The 14,500-nt window shown below is 38.7% G+C and overlaps 2 long non-coding RNA genes across 2 annotated transcripts in view; both read left to right on the plus strand.

Moving 5' to 3' along the window:
- LOC134552346 (uncharacterized) overlaps positions 1-3,724 on the plus strand; it is a 44,041-nt gene extending 40,317 nt beyond the window's left edge. Inside the window, exons 9-10 of the long non-coding RNA XR_010080834.1 lie at positions 66-167; positions 921-3,724. This is a non-coding gene — a long non-coding RNA (uncharacterized LOC134552346). The remainder of the gene's footprint in view (positions 1-65; positions 168-920) is intronic.
- Positions 3,725-3,786: 62 nt separating this feature from the next.
- On the plus strand, positions 3,787-5,851 carry LOC134551856 (uncharacterized). The gene is made up of 3 exons (XR_010080711.1): positions 3,787-4,493; positions 5,111-5,261; positions 5,343-5,851. It is a non-coding gene; the product is annotated as an uncharacterized LOC134551856 (long non-coding RNA).
- Positions 5,852-14,500: the final 8,649 nt, after the last annotated feature.

Raw genomic sequence — 14,500 nt, forward strand, 5'->3', positions numbered from 1 at the left:
CAAATATGCCTTCTCTTCTCATTCCAGATTACTAAAATGTCATTATTTTATCACATCTTTTTCAGACAAGATTCTCTAGCTTGATGGCAATGTAACAAGGAGCATCATCCCATGAATTGGAAAAGATCCCTGGGCATGTGACAGAAATAAATGATCCAGGGGGATGGGTAAGGATGAATTAGTTGGATTTTTCAACATCTGAATTCAACCAAAATTATATTAATGCAAGAAAAGAAAATATAAAGGAGGAAATAAAAGGAATAATATTAGTTCTCAGAAAGTATCACTTCGGAAGAGACAGTTCTGTTGAAAAAGCTGTTTCCATATAATGGACTATACAGATAATATAATTACCCATATTACAGCAAAAAGAGTGGGTTTTAATTTTAAATAGAGGTGGATAACACAGGTATATCTTTCATTAGTGGGTTGTTGCCAGAAGAAAACCAATGCCAGGGGATTTTTCAGATAGTTCAGCTTTATGATAGGGAATTTTTTAAAGACAATAGCTTCTGTTCTGTGGAGTCTGAAGTATGTTGCAAACATTATTAAATCTTCACCAGCCTGGGAGAAGCCCCGTGATTGACAGAAATGCTGACATGAGTGATGTAGAGCCTTGGTCTGAATTCTGAGGTATCACCATATTGAAGCTGACACATCAAAGCAGAAGCAATGATAAAATGCCAGAGAAAAGGTTTCCAGTGAAAACACTTGACTATTTCAGTGTGGCTGCAGTGAAATCAGTTGGCAGAAGCTCAGGAAATCCTTTTCTGAAATGACATACTGACCAAAAGCACTTACAGGGTCTTTAATGTGCATATTTTATGATAAGTGAGCATTATAAAAGCCTGAATAACTTACCATGGATAATCTTTAAAAATATATTAAAAATAATAGCGAATCTTTCTTTCTCTTGATAGCCAATGAGAATGATGGCTCATTCCATGTAATTTTTGAAACCCACTGACATCATGCAGTGTCTGCACTTTGTGATATTCCAGGCCAGAAAATTCAACATCTTTGGCTACTGACACAAGAATGATTCAACAATGTGCGAGCAGCAGTGTTCAGCTCAGTGAAGGGGAAGCTGCATGACAAGAAAATCATTACAATCTCTTATAATCAGGCAGATGGATACAGTTCTGTTGGTATCTGGTGCAAGGCTATTCAGGAGCAGGCTGCACACCCCTTCTTCAGGGCATTTATTAAGCAGTTTGTCAGATGAGATGGTGCTGAAGCAGAGTCCCAGACTGGTCCATTTTGGGTTTCCAGCCGCAAGTCACAGATGGAATGAGGAGGAGAAAACGTTCTGCAGTGAAGCAGCCAGAGACCCTAATGAAATGTGGCACATTAATTTCTGAGCTATGAAATTATGTAATCCCAGTGGATTTACATTTGGAATTCAAGGACCACAACGAGGATGAGATAGTCTCTTCTGTGAGAAGAGTGTTTACTTCACAAATTGCTTCTGGCTGGGTTTTGCCTCATATAATCATCTCTGGGAGCAACCTCTTACTTGAAAAATGAAGTAATGAATTATTGCTCCTGAATTATTGCTTGCATTTGTCCAAAGATGTCCAAGAAATGTCAACCTTGTTGCTTTATGAAAAAGGCTAAAGAGATGATACAGGTAGACAGATAGATGGAGACAGGCAGACAGACAGCAAGATAGGCAGAGCCCAAGTCTGATCTCACAAAAAGCCCTGGAAGAAAATACCAGTAATTCATGCCTTTGGTTCTTAAACCAATCAGTGGCACTGGGGAATGATCCAATATAATTTTCTCAAGAATTAAATTCAGATGCCCCTGATTAAAAACTCCCAGCAGCTCAGGCTGGGTGTGTCCACAGCCCTGTTTGGGGTACTCTCATCAAGCTGTCAGCTGCCTCACACCAGGTTTATTCCAGTGCCTGACACACATTCATAAAAGAAGTGATTAATTCCCATTTGAGACTGTGGTGCAGTGAACATGAATGATATTAACAGGAATCAGATCAGTTTTCAGTCTCCCAAGGCCCCAGCAGCAAGCCAGCAGCCTTGCAGCATTTAAATGGTCAGGGCTCAGTTTTCAGCACTCAGAAGTGCAGGAAGTTCTTTCATCTGTGCGACGTGAGCCACACAGTTGTCCTGGACCTTCTTACATGCAGATAATCCACTTTCTCCTGTCATGTGGCCAAGCCCATGGAGAGGAACAGAATCAAATTCCTCTTGCCTGAGCTGGTTCTCACTGCACTGAGTGGCAGGTTTTCCTCAGGCAGTGTAATTTCCACATTTACTTGTCTTTTATTACTGGTTTGCAGTGGATTACTCTGATGCAAGCACAAGTATTCCACAAAAGCAGCAGCTTCGTGAAGGATGTGACAGGCAATGTTTCAGGCTGACATAAAAACTACTCAGATTACATATTCAAAGTAGTTCTGATTCAGTGTTTTTCCAATGCCAACGTGAAGCAGGATGTAAAATTGTGTGCAAGAGTTTGGGCAGCGATAAGCAGTATTCAGATGTGTCATTCACCAGCAAATAATTTGCAGTTTGACTTGGTTACAAGACTTCAAATTCTGAAACCTTCTCAAAACAGGCAGGTTTTTTCTGGATATTAGACTAGAACCATAACCTAGGTATTAAAGGCAGTCTACAGTGCATGGCAATGAAGCAGAATTATTTTGTTGAGATAATGTGGTTCATTCATCAGAAATTATAGCATAAGGGAAAGGGAAGACAGATTTGGATATCCTTGGACAGTACTCTGTGGAGAAAGAAATACAGAATTCCATGCAAATTTCCAGAAAGGATGATTAATTAGATTCCTTAATATATCAATTTTAAGTTTGCTGTGCAATTTTACTCTTCCTTCTCTCCAGAAACATGAGGTCTTTCATGCTCAGTTAAGACACTGGGAGAAATCATTGTTTAGGAAGAATTACTCACCCTTTGTCCTGACTTTTTTTCCTCATTTCAAATGTCTAGTCAACTTCAATTTTTTTTTTCTTATATTAGAAAGCAAAGATTTTTTTTTTAAATCAATCCCTTAATAAGAGCCTACTTTACACAGATTAACGAGGAGTTGACATTCTTTCTATAATACATCTCAGGTAGCATGGACAGTTTTTCAATAAAGAGGAAAGCTTGGGAAATGATAGTATGTATCAAGTGATTCTCAGTCAAAAATGAAAATAAGAATTAATAAATACTGAAAGACATACATTACAAATCTGGCATCTCTATACATTCTTTTTTTGCCAAGTCTTGATTTATAATTCAGGACATGACATATGATAAAGGCAAATATATATATATATATATCTGTCTCTTGATCTATTGATAGATATGACTTATGAGATCAGAGGTGGTTTCTTGGCTGTTATCTAAAAAAGTCCAGTTGAAGCTGGACCAAAAATACATTAATCATTCATGTTCATGCACAGATAGACATGCTGTGAAACACTTTCATCTTTTCCCTAAAAATAATGTTCAGGTATCTCCCAGCCTGTGTGACGTGAGCAAAATCTCCTAAGATTCTAGCAAGGATTAGTCTTTGTCTATTTTTGATTTAAACTCATGATGTACAGCATTATACTATTACCCACTGACAACACTGTATGAAATATTTGCTCATTAATTATGGATGGAAACATGAGACCTGGGAAGTCACTGGTAAAATGCCAAAAGCCCAACATTAAAGGGCAGGAACAAGTGCTAATGCTTGGGATGGAGACTAGATCTTGATCCACGTCTGTAACTTGATGAGGAACTTGAAAATTGCGATATGGATACAAGATATGGGAAAAATCCCCTTGAAATTAGAAAATTATTTTTTCCTTCTACAGATAGAAACCTAGGGGAAAAAAAATCAAACAAGTAAAGATCTCCATGTTTAGTGTTCATTGTCTAGTGGTTCCATTAAAGCCTCTTGGCACTGGAGCTACTAAAATCAAATCCACAGTACTGCTCATTTTCAAACTATTTAGCAGAACCACCCACTGCTTCTTAACATAAATAATAATTATTTTCTCTCTCATTTAACAGATGAAAAAGTTGAAATATAAAGAAAAGCAGATCCTGAGATGAATCTTTTAAAGTGAATTTTAAAAAAGCATAACCCAGTTATTCTCTCGTTAAAAATGTAGCTGTATGAAAATTTGGGGCGTCCTGCAATGAGAGCATTGTTGCGTCCTCCATGGAGCATCCACCTGATGTCTTCAGCACCACAGCTTGGCCCAGCAGGTTCTTCTTTGCTGACAGCTCCAGGGGTTAACCTTTGGGCTGCTGTGGGGGCAGAGCTGGCAAGCTGATTGAAACACAGCACTTTTTAATGTTGTGGTGTCATCCTTTATTCTGCTCTGAACAGCACCAAGAACCCCAGAGACCTAAGGCACACCCTGGGACTCCAAATGCTTCAGTAGTGAAAATACCATGGATTATTTATAGTGAAATTATTTATATTATTTCACCCAGCGAAAGAAAAATGTGCTGACGTGGCCAGGTGGAAGGAAGGTAAGAAGCCGTGGAATTTGCAGCTCTCTGTAAATCATTCCAAAATGGGGTTTATCCTGTGTCTACACTACCCTTTAGAGAAGAACCTTACCCAGCAGGAAAGGGTTTTATCACCATTTTAGATTGGAGTACTAATACTTCTTTTATCAAAGAGTTTGTACTGTAAATACCTCAAGATGGGCAAATCCTGATGACCATGCCCTCTAAATTCTTCAGATTTTTACAGCTGTTTGGAAACGACCTCTGTTGGTAACGTGGATTGATTTTGAAGCTCCATTTAAAAGAAGATGAAATCAAAAGTATGCCAAAAAGCACCATATTTTCTAGAGATAATGGTGAATGCTCTTTGACTAAAATAAGTTTTTGCTGCTCTGTCACCACTCTGTTATATATATGCCTCATGGCACCTATTGTCAAGCTAAAATGGTCATTCAATATTTCACTGCTTAATGTAAATTTTTTAATAAGATAGTTTATTTTTATTACTGATCACTCAAGTAGAATTTGTAAGTTGTATTCCCCTTACGATCCCCAAACACAGTTAGCCCCCAAAGGTAAAACATTTTGGAATGGGTATAAAAATTGAATTACGCCAATGTGTTTTTATTCTGCTCCAGCTCTTTTCCCACTGTTCTACAATTAAAATTCTATGTGGAATATAACATTGAAGAAATAAATCTCCCAGTGTTTAATCAGAGAAGATTCAGGGATATAAATCACTGAGAAAACAGTGAAACATCTTCTTACAATGAATGCATAAAGGAAAAGGTAAATCCTCAGACAAATGGATAGTTCTGTAGGAATATTTTTTCTTATTCTAACATGCAAAAATTAATTTTCATGTCGTAGGGCTGACTCTGCCTGCTTGTTTGTGAGTGCGTGGGCTGGGACTGCTTAAGGCAGCTGAAAAACTGAAGGCAAAAGGAATCCCTGAGCTCATGGGGTGCTCAAGAGCAGCAGCAGGACTGAGACAGTGACATTGACAATGGGGACACACAAAGATAAGGTGTGACTTCATCAGGCCCCTGCCCAGAAAAGCTCTCGAGCATCATTGACCTGTAGACTCCTGAGTGATCTCATTGAAGCCTGTGGAATTTCATCCAGGTTTATACAGAAGTGCTGAGGGTTTGTAAGATATAAGGAAGTTAAACTAGACTTTTCTAAAGCCTTCTCACTGTAATTGGTTCAGTGCCAGCACAGAGGCACTGACTGGGCTTTGGAAGTGCACCTCAAAGCCTGGTGCCACTCTCATTGGGCAAAGTGCCAAATAACCCACCTAGGTCATTCAGTAGTTAAGAAAGAGCACAAAAGAACTTGAAGGTTTTTTTGGAACGCCTTAGCCAGTGTAAGAGTGTCTTCTACACGGTATTTGCCTTGTATTTCTTTGTTTTATAATGTTTATTATTTTTGTTGTTATTAAAACCTTTATTTTACACAGCATGTCCAGAGAAGCTCGCTATTTATTAAGCCATTTCTCCACAAGGCTGGACCCTTGGAAAGTATTGGGATCTTCCAATAGGTTCACACTGAAAACCTCGTACCTTTGAGGTTTTCCTCATGCAAATGGCAAAGCAGAAGATGAGTGAGGGCAGGAGGAGGAGTGCTGGAGCTGCAGACAGAGGATGACACTCCTGCTCCTGCCCTCCTGCAGGACTGGGGCCATGGGTCTGCTGCATTTCTGTGATAGATTCACAACTATTAAAACAAAAACCAGCAAAGTACCTGCCTTTTAGAAGAGGAATGAGTGAGGAAAGAGGCTCAGGAAATCACTTCTGACCTCGGTTTATTAGTCTGACTTTGATTCATTACCCTGAAAGAGTAATTAAAAGCATGACTGTAAAAGACAAATGCAAGGAAAAGCAGCAGACCGTACAGAGAGAGGTATACAGCCAGTGAACCAAAATCTTCTTCATGATTCTACCTGTCTGGCAGAAATACAGTAACTCACCCACAGCTGAATTTCATGGAGCATTTGATGTGTTTTTACACAATTTATAAATGGGAGTTAGTTTAAAATTAAAAGGAACAAAAGAATAATAAATGATGAGGCATCTAAGGGAAAGTAACGGATGGGAGGAAGTGTTGAGAGTGAATTTACCAAGGATTGGTTCCATGATGACCTGGTTAGACTTTGCCTTTCCCTTCCCTTACTTCATCAGCACAAAAATATGAGTCTGAGATTTGCTGATGGTGCAAAGGGGGGAGGTACTGCCAATTGTGACAATAATCACCTGAGGGCTCTGCCCCAGGAGTGGCACTGCAGACCTGGGGAGCGAGGGCACTCCAAGCACAGGGTGCTCAGCTGTGCTCACTTCTGTTCTAAAACAGATCCAGCAGCTGGGAATGACAAGGGTGATAAAGAGCTGGGAACAGGAGTCTGGGGGAATCTGCAGTACTGGCAGGTTATGGGATATCAACCTCAACCCCACCATCCCTGAAAGTGTCACCTGTCAGGTGGTGAAGGGACAGAGAAACATGGGGGGTACATCCTCTGCAACAATGGTGAGTTTTCACAGGGAATTTTACAGATAAATATATTAATGTGATCTGAGGGGTAAACAATCTGAAAACAGGGGACCAAAACGCCTCCTCCTTCTTTAGATTAGGAAAATTCAAATGGGAAGAGGATGTGATTATTGTCTACAGGAATAAAACCTAACACAAACATTAGGGTGGAGGGAACACTCAGCCCTATTGATCTAAAAAAATCTGGAAGGTAAATGAAAATAAATGTTTTTCTAATGATATTTAGTCTGGTCATGAGTAAAAAAAATATTTGAAGATCAAATCAGCAAGACAATCACAGTCTTCCCATTTGAGTAAAGGCAAACGGGCTGTATTCTAAAAGATTTCTTGAGCTGTGTGTAAAAAGGATTTTATCATATCTGGATTTAGGAATTTAAGAATTCAGTGTTAGTCCTGTGTGTCTCCAGGAAGAGCTGTGAGAGACATGCTACAATCCACCTGCTTATCAGACCACTGGGTTTATTGCAATACTTAAAGGCCATGTGGTTTTTCAGAAGGATGTCACTGCTGGAGGAACATCCCAGGAAAATGCAAAAGAAACTTGTGGATGGGAAAAGCCAAGAATTATTTGTTTAATTTTTCAAAAGTGACTGAAGTAGAGAAAGACATTTTGCCTGTGAATTACACATTATTTAGTTATCTCCTGGCACAAACCTGTAAGGGCTTTCTTTAGAGAGGAATTTGTTACTGCAATAAATTTGGATCAGGATTTTTTGTTGTTTGGTTTGGGGTGGTGGTTTTTTTGTTGTTTTTGGTTTTGTTGTTAGTTTGTGGGTTTTTGGGTTTGTTTGGGTTTTTTTTTGTGGTGTTTTAGGTGTTTTCTGTTGTGTATGGCAAGTCAAAGAATAGATATTATCTATAGTAAAGTGTTTCAGGAATAAGATTGAAACATTTCACAACTTGTATTTCAATAACAACATAATTATGATTTACATTACACGTTTTCAATTCTAAGCATAATTATCATAAAATATTAATTGAAGATCCATGTAGACATAAGAACCTACTCTACACTGTGAAGATCTAGACATGAACAGCAACTGAAATGTTCATAGCCTTGATATTTGCTTCTTTTTGTTTGGTTTTTTCTTTCAATAATTATGGTTTACACAATTTATGCAGACAACATGATATTGCCAAGCAATTTAGGGTTGAGAGGTGGCTGTCTAGGCCATGATTAGCTGTGGGGTGCTTTGGAAATGTCATGGTTGGATTTATAGAAGATTCATTCCAAAAAAATGAAATTAATAATTATTATGGATCTAACATTTTAACAACCTTGAGTAAAACAGGCTCTACAAATTGTAGAAGATGTATTAGATCAGAGGATTCAGGTCATTGTCATGGATGATTCAAGGCCAAACATCAGAACCTCAGGAGCCCAAACAGAAGAGGCTTTTCTAGGGCCGGTGATTACTTCCCATTATTAGGTAAAAGATAAAAAAGATAAAAAGAAAAATTGCTCTCATTCCCTGCCTGTTGATGTACCCCGAGTCCAAAGAGATTACTTTATTTTTTCTCTATTTTGCCTCTTTGTATAAGAATTGGTGATAATCATATAGCCATAAAGAAAATGAAGAAGGTATTATTTACTGTCTTAGCTGGCCCAATGAAGAATGGAGCAAAACAACCTGTATTGATATTTTGGAGAGTATTATTCCAGATGTTCATCTTCTGTTTTTTGGTTTTTATTCCTAAGCATCAGCAAAACCTCTCAGTCTGACAGAGCTGTTCTCTAAATATTTTGTAGTTGTTGTGTTACCTAGGGAATTGGGCAAGAAAGAGAAGTAAGATTTTTTTTTTTTTCCAATAAAACATCTTCATGTCATAAAGTTTGCTATTGCAAAATCTACTGTCTAGAATTTTGTGGGCTGAAATTTATTGTCCCAGCAAAAAACACTCCCACACTGCAAGTTATGCTATCACAAATATTATTAACAACAATCAGAAAAAAGTAAGCAAATACCACTACATGAAAAAAAGAAGGATCCAAATTAAATACTGCAGATAGAAGATAAATACACAAGTTTAAAATAAGTAGTTTCATAGCAGTTTTCATCTGATATAAAAATCAGAATGAGTATATTTAGGAATAAAAAGAATAACGTCTTTGGTGTTTTAGCTTTGTAGATAATTGCAGAACAAACACTTCAGATGAATTCTTAATCTGGCTGCTGTGAAACACTTTCAACATTTTCCTTTTATATTTGAGACTATATGGCAAAGTTCATAGAAAGAAATGGAATGAAAAATAAAGAAAATGTATCCTAACACCTCAAATAACTGGCCTTAAAGATTTTTCATGATTTGAGTATTAAATTTCCTTGCTAATGGAAGTGCTTTGAGCGTCTGGGACATTAAAAATATATTTCTGATGGGTTTGTAATGCCTTCTGACATTTAGACTGATAGAGGGCGTGGGACAATGTTTTAGAAACAGGTAATCGACTGTTGATTTCTAGTAAGATTCCAGCCTCAGACTTGTTTTTATTCACAGTTTTTCTAGGCTACAGAAGCAGTATTTTCATCAAAGGACAGTTTGTGTAGTCTTAGTATTTTCAGCCTGGAGCTCCCTTTTTTCTCACGTTGTTCAGTGTTACTGCTCCCCTTCCTCCAGCTGCTTGCTGACATTCCACTCCTCTCTGGACTCAATTCTTGCTGCAGGATGAGTAAAGGCCTCACTGGAACATTTCCTGGAGGATTTGTTGGTACATATATCTTTGGTTGGAGCAGCATCCCTGAATCACAGCAGACATCTCGCCTTGCCTTGGCAGTTCCAAATCCTTAATGCTTTACTGTGCTCAAATTTCTCGATTTTAACAGCTGACACCAATCTTGGATCAATAAAAGGGGTGGTTTTCCCCAATGATTTTCTCCTGATCATTGATCTTTTGTTCACAAACACACAACTTTTGCTGTTGAAGGGGTGCAATTGCTCAGTTTACCATTAAGAACTGAGGCTATTTGGTCCCCGAGTTAAGAAAACAATTAAATATGTACTTAAGCTTAATTGACTGTGTGAAAACAAAACTACTTGCATTTTATTGAATAGTGAAGCTTAAACATGTCAATATTCTCTTGGTTACACTCTTGGTATATCACAGCACCAATGGAAATAAAGTTTTCATGCACAAGTTTTTGCCATAAGTGATCAAGATTAAAAACGTTGTGGGACACTCACCAATCCTCACATACAGGCTGTGTCTTAATTATCAGTAAAATCTGAATTAAATTGGAGTTTCTCTTTTTTTTTTTCTCTCTGTAGAGTCTGCATCTGCCCTGTACTCAGGGCTAGAGAGAGCTAACAGCAGAATTTCACAATCTGGACTATACAAAGGAAAAGGTGATGATGGAATAAAATTAGCTCTTTGTTTGGTAAATCATTATCACTAATGAATATGCAAGTACAGCTTTTCTGATTTTTGAAAAAGACATTTTTCATCACCTAAGATGAAAGGGTCAAAACTCACATTAGAGCGCCTACTCCAGTTTTGCTGCTAATAATGGAAAAAAGCAACTGAATATCCAGATTCAGCAAAAACATGAAAACAGTCAGTTAATGGGTAATTTCTTTTAACTGGGTGTTTATACTAAATAGCTTGGAATGGTGATAATTATAATTTACACTTGTATTTTATTTTTCACCTGAGGAGTTCAATGCCCTTTGCAAACATTAGAATAAATATTTCCAAAGAGTAGCTTAGCTTCCCCTTGAATGGGGATTTCAAATGTTTTTTCTTCCCCAGCATAAATTTAGCTGGAGAAGCAAAAATATGAAAGGCACAAGTGGAATTTGAATACACATTGATTTGTTGATATGTGCGTACCTGATTGCCTTTGAACCCTAGAAATTTGAACCCTAGAACCTCAAAATTAAAATAATTCAGCAGAGATCTGCTTCAGCAATGTCAGTCAGGACACCTCACTTTAAAAGAAAAATTTAATCAGCTGTAATTCCTATTTCCAAACCTTTCCCAGCTGGAATTTTGTGAAGACTGATGTTAAAAAAAAAAAAAAAAAAAAAGTCTGTCTTAAAGCATGTTAAATAGCACCTGACAAAAATAGAAACTTTCTAATATAACAGACTCATTAATGAAGGCTCACTAATTGTTCTCATTTCACATTAATTACTGTAAGATATGTAGTCAAATGACCTTTGATTACTAAGTCTTTGTGGAGAAAGCTGAAACTTTATTAACTTTCCTCCTCCTTCCCACACAAATTAAAAGAAATTAACATAGTTTTGGATCCAAGCAACTTTTACAAAGGGTATTTTAGGTAAACACCTTCCTGTTTTTTCTCTTCAGCTAAGGATCCACATTCTTGAAGGACACATTCTTTCTTCTTTTTTATCCTCTCAGATCTTCCTGGGAAGGTAATTATTTTCTATCTGTCAGCAGAACTTATCCAAAGTCAATAATGAAAACATTTGTGAATGTTTCTTTTCATAACTAATTTTTTTTACTATTTTCATTGTAGTGTGCCTCAACAACATCATTTCAGCATCATTTTTTTTCTCCTGCCCGTGCCTGCCTGTACTCTTCCCTCATCAGTCAAAACCGCCACGAATTTATATAGCAAGGTCCTCTTTTAAATTTTACCTTCTCCTACATGCAGATCTTGTATTTGCTGCTGATTTTTCCATTGTTGACAATCAAAAAAAGGCTATCAGTTTAGCTATTAATTCAATACAGACCCGAAAGTGAATCACTAAATATTGCATTTTTAATGGTACAAAGCCAGACATCTTCAGGCTGATTAAGTCTTAAATCTTTTTGCTTCTTACTGCCTCTTCCCTGCTGGGTCTTGACCAACTATTGAGATCAATCAGCTCCAAAATCATTTTCACCTTTCCTGCTTTGTCTGCTTTGTCTGCTTTGTCTGCAGAGCCCATGCAGCCCTCTGCTGCATTGGGGCTGCTGGAAATAGATGGTTGGCTTGGTTTGGCAGCAGGAAGCTCAGTTATACAAAATTCTTAAGGGAGGTGGTCTTAAAACACCACCCACCACCACCATGGGAGCAGGACAGTGTCTGAGCAGGCAGAGCCATTTGGTGGCACAGTTTCCAAATCCCTGTTTGGTGGGATCTGCTCTTGGTGCAGGAGCACTGAGAGCCTTTGGTGAGCAGTCTTGGCCACCCAGCAGCTGAGGGACAGCAGATGTCTAATGGCAGTGGGGGTTTATGTCCCTCCCATGGCACCCCGTGCCTCAGCCTGAATTAAAAACCTCAGTCAGTACTTGCTGTACAGATGTAGATACTTGTACAACAACAATATAAAGCTGCACTGCTGGAAAAAATAGAAGTGTGACTCCCAACACTGTAGGAAAAAAAAAATCAGTGCATTTGTCCATGTATGCAGAGTACTTTCATAATTTCATTCATTTTAAGTGATTAAAAAAAAGCCTTCCCTCAGTTCCATCTGTGACCTTTCAACATTTGTTTAGCATCCATTTTACTGGTGCAGTAAAATAAAAGGTAACTCACTCTGCTGGCAGAAATTAAATTTAACGATTGCTTTATTGTGGTTGGTTTAGGTGGGGAAGGCCTCTCTGGAAAGTTTTAAGGCTTTCTGCAAACAGTTCCAGCACACAGCTCAGATAAACCAAGCGTGCTCGTTCCTGAAAGGAACAGCAAATGCAAGGGTTGTTCCAGCCAGCATCATCCCCCGGGTGCTGCAGGGGCTGCTCCACCCGAGGTGACTGCTGAGGATGTTACAGAGGAAGCAGGGCAGGGAGGCAGGAGAGAGGGATTGTACTCCTATTGTTAGCAGGCAGCAATTCCATTAAATACAATTTATCTATTTTTCCTTTTGTTCTCAGCAATTGCTGGATGAGATGAACATCTCTTCTTTATGAGGGCTCTCTAGGAGTGCTGCCTCACAATCTTGCCCAGGGCTGTTTCAGTGTTATATAAATAACCACGTAACACAAGGTATTCAACCCAGAACTGCAAGTCACGAGGGCTTTATAAATCCAGCTCATTTTACATTTGAAGGGCTTGGTGAAAGAAATTAAGTTTCTTAAAAAGCAGACACTGGCCCAGCAGTTTGGCTGAGAGGAAACCTCATTTCTGCTGTCTAATTAGAGGCTCAGACCTGGTGGCTAGTACGAAATACAAATCCTGTGATTCACCAGGCTCTATGGGTGCTGCTACACCTCAGGAAATGCAGTGGGTAAGTTGGAAACACTACCAAAACCAGGCCTCTGAAATTAAGGGATTTGGCTTCCAAAATCACTTTTTACACGGTGATTGTAATTTCCATGATTGCCCCACCCCTGAAAGTGTTCAAGGGCAGGCAGGGTGGGGCTTTGGGCAGCCTGGTCTAGTGGGACGTGTCCCTCCCCACAGCAAAACAAACCCAGGGAAAATTCACAGATAACTCATTCCAAAATGCAGTGGAGGGAGTGATTGGTGCCTGTTTCTGTTTACCCCTCTAGACTGAAGCAGCTCTGTCAGGTTTCTCCAGGAGGAACTCCTCTGACACAGTTTTAAATCTGCAGAAGTCCTGAGATGGCTTTTGGGTGCATTTCTGAGGCAGCAAAAGGAATCCTTGATCTTATGCACGTGCACATCTCAAGTGTCTCTTGGACAGCTCTCTGAGGACAATCTGCATCTGCTTCAGCTCGCTAGAAGTGCAAACTAAACTCAGTTTAAGTGAGTTTGTTTGTTAGTAAAGATGAAAAAAGGCATTTGCAGAGACAGCCAGGCAATAACCCTGTCACAGTTGTTAATGCAGTTCCCACCCAGCACTCAGGCTTTCTGCAGCCCTGTTCGACTCCAGGATAAGAAGGATGGGACCATAAAAGGGAGAAAATCAGGTCAGAAAAGCTGGAGAGGAGAACAGTGAGAAAGTAAAGAGCTACCAGGAAAAAGTCCCTCCAGAAAACCACAGGGATGAGTGTAAGATGGTGCTTGTACACTGTATAAACAGAAGGGTTTTTGCTCTGAACTTGATGCTCTCAACAACGAGCTCTGTTGGGTTCCACAACGAGCTCACTGGGCTCTTACACCTGGCCATGATGAGGCAGAAATTGAATATTTCTCCAGAGCCACTACACACCAATCTCAAGGGCTATAAATGCTGTGGAAGCTCCATCTCTGTAGTATATTCCCACCAAATAAAATTTCATCAGACAAAACGAGTTAGGACCTGTGAGAGTTGAAGCACAAGTTTCTATTTTATGTCATAGCACAGAAATAGAAAATACAGCACCAAATATTCTCCAGAACGCAGCCAGAGATGGAGAAATTTTTATGTATATTCTGCAAAGATCATAATGGCAATTCAGAGTCAGAGAAGGAAGATGTATTTACCTATTTCCAAGCTGATTTTCTATATGCTTGTCACTCATTTTCCTATCTATTTTATACACTATTTTTTTTGAAAAACAATCTTTGGTTTAAATTTAACTGGTAGGGTTGTGCCCTTCAGAATTATAGAGCTTTGTTCTACTTTTTAAATAATTCTACAAAACCGCTTTG

This window comes from Prinia subflava, chromosome 6, assembly GCF_021018805.1.
Source record: "Prinia subflava isolate CZ2003 ecotype Zambia chromosome 6, Cam_Psub_1.2, whole genome shotgun sequence".
Lineage (NCBI taxonomy): Eukaryota > Metazoa > Chordata > Aves > Passeriformes > Cisticolidae > Prinia > Prinia subflava.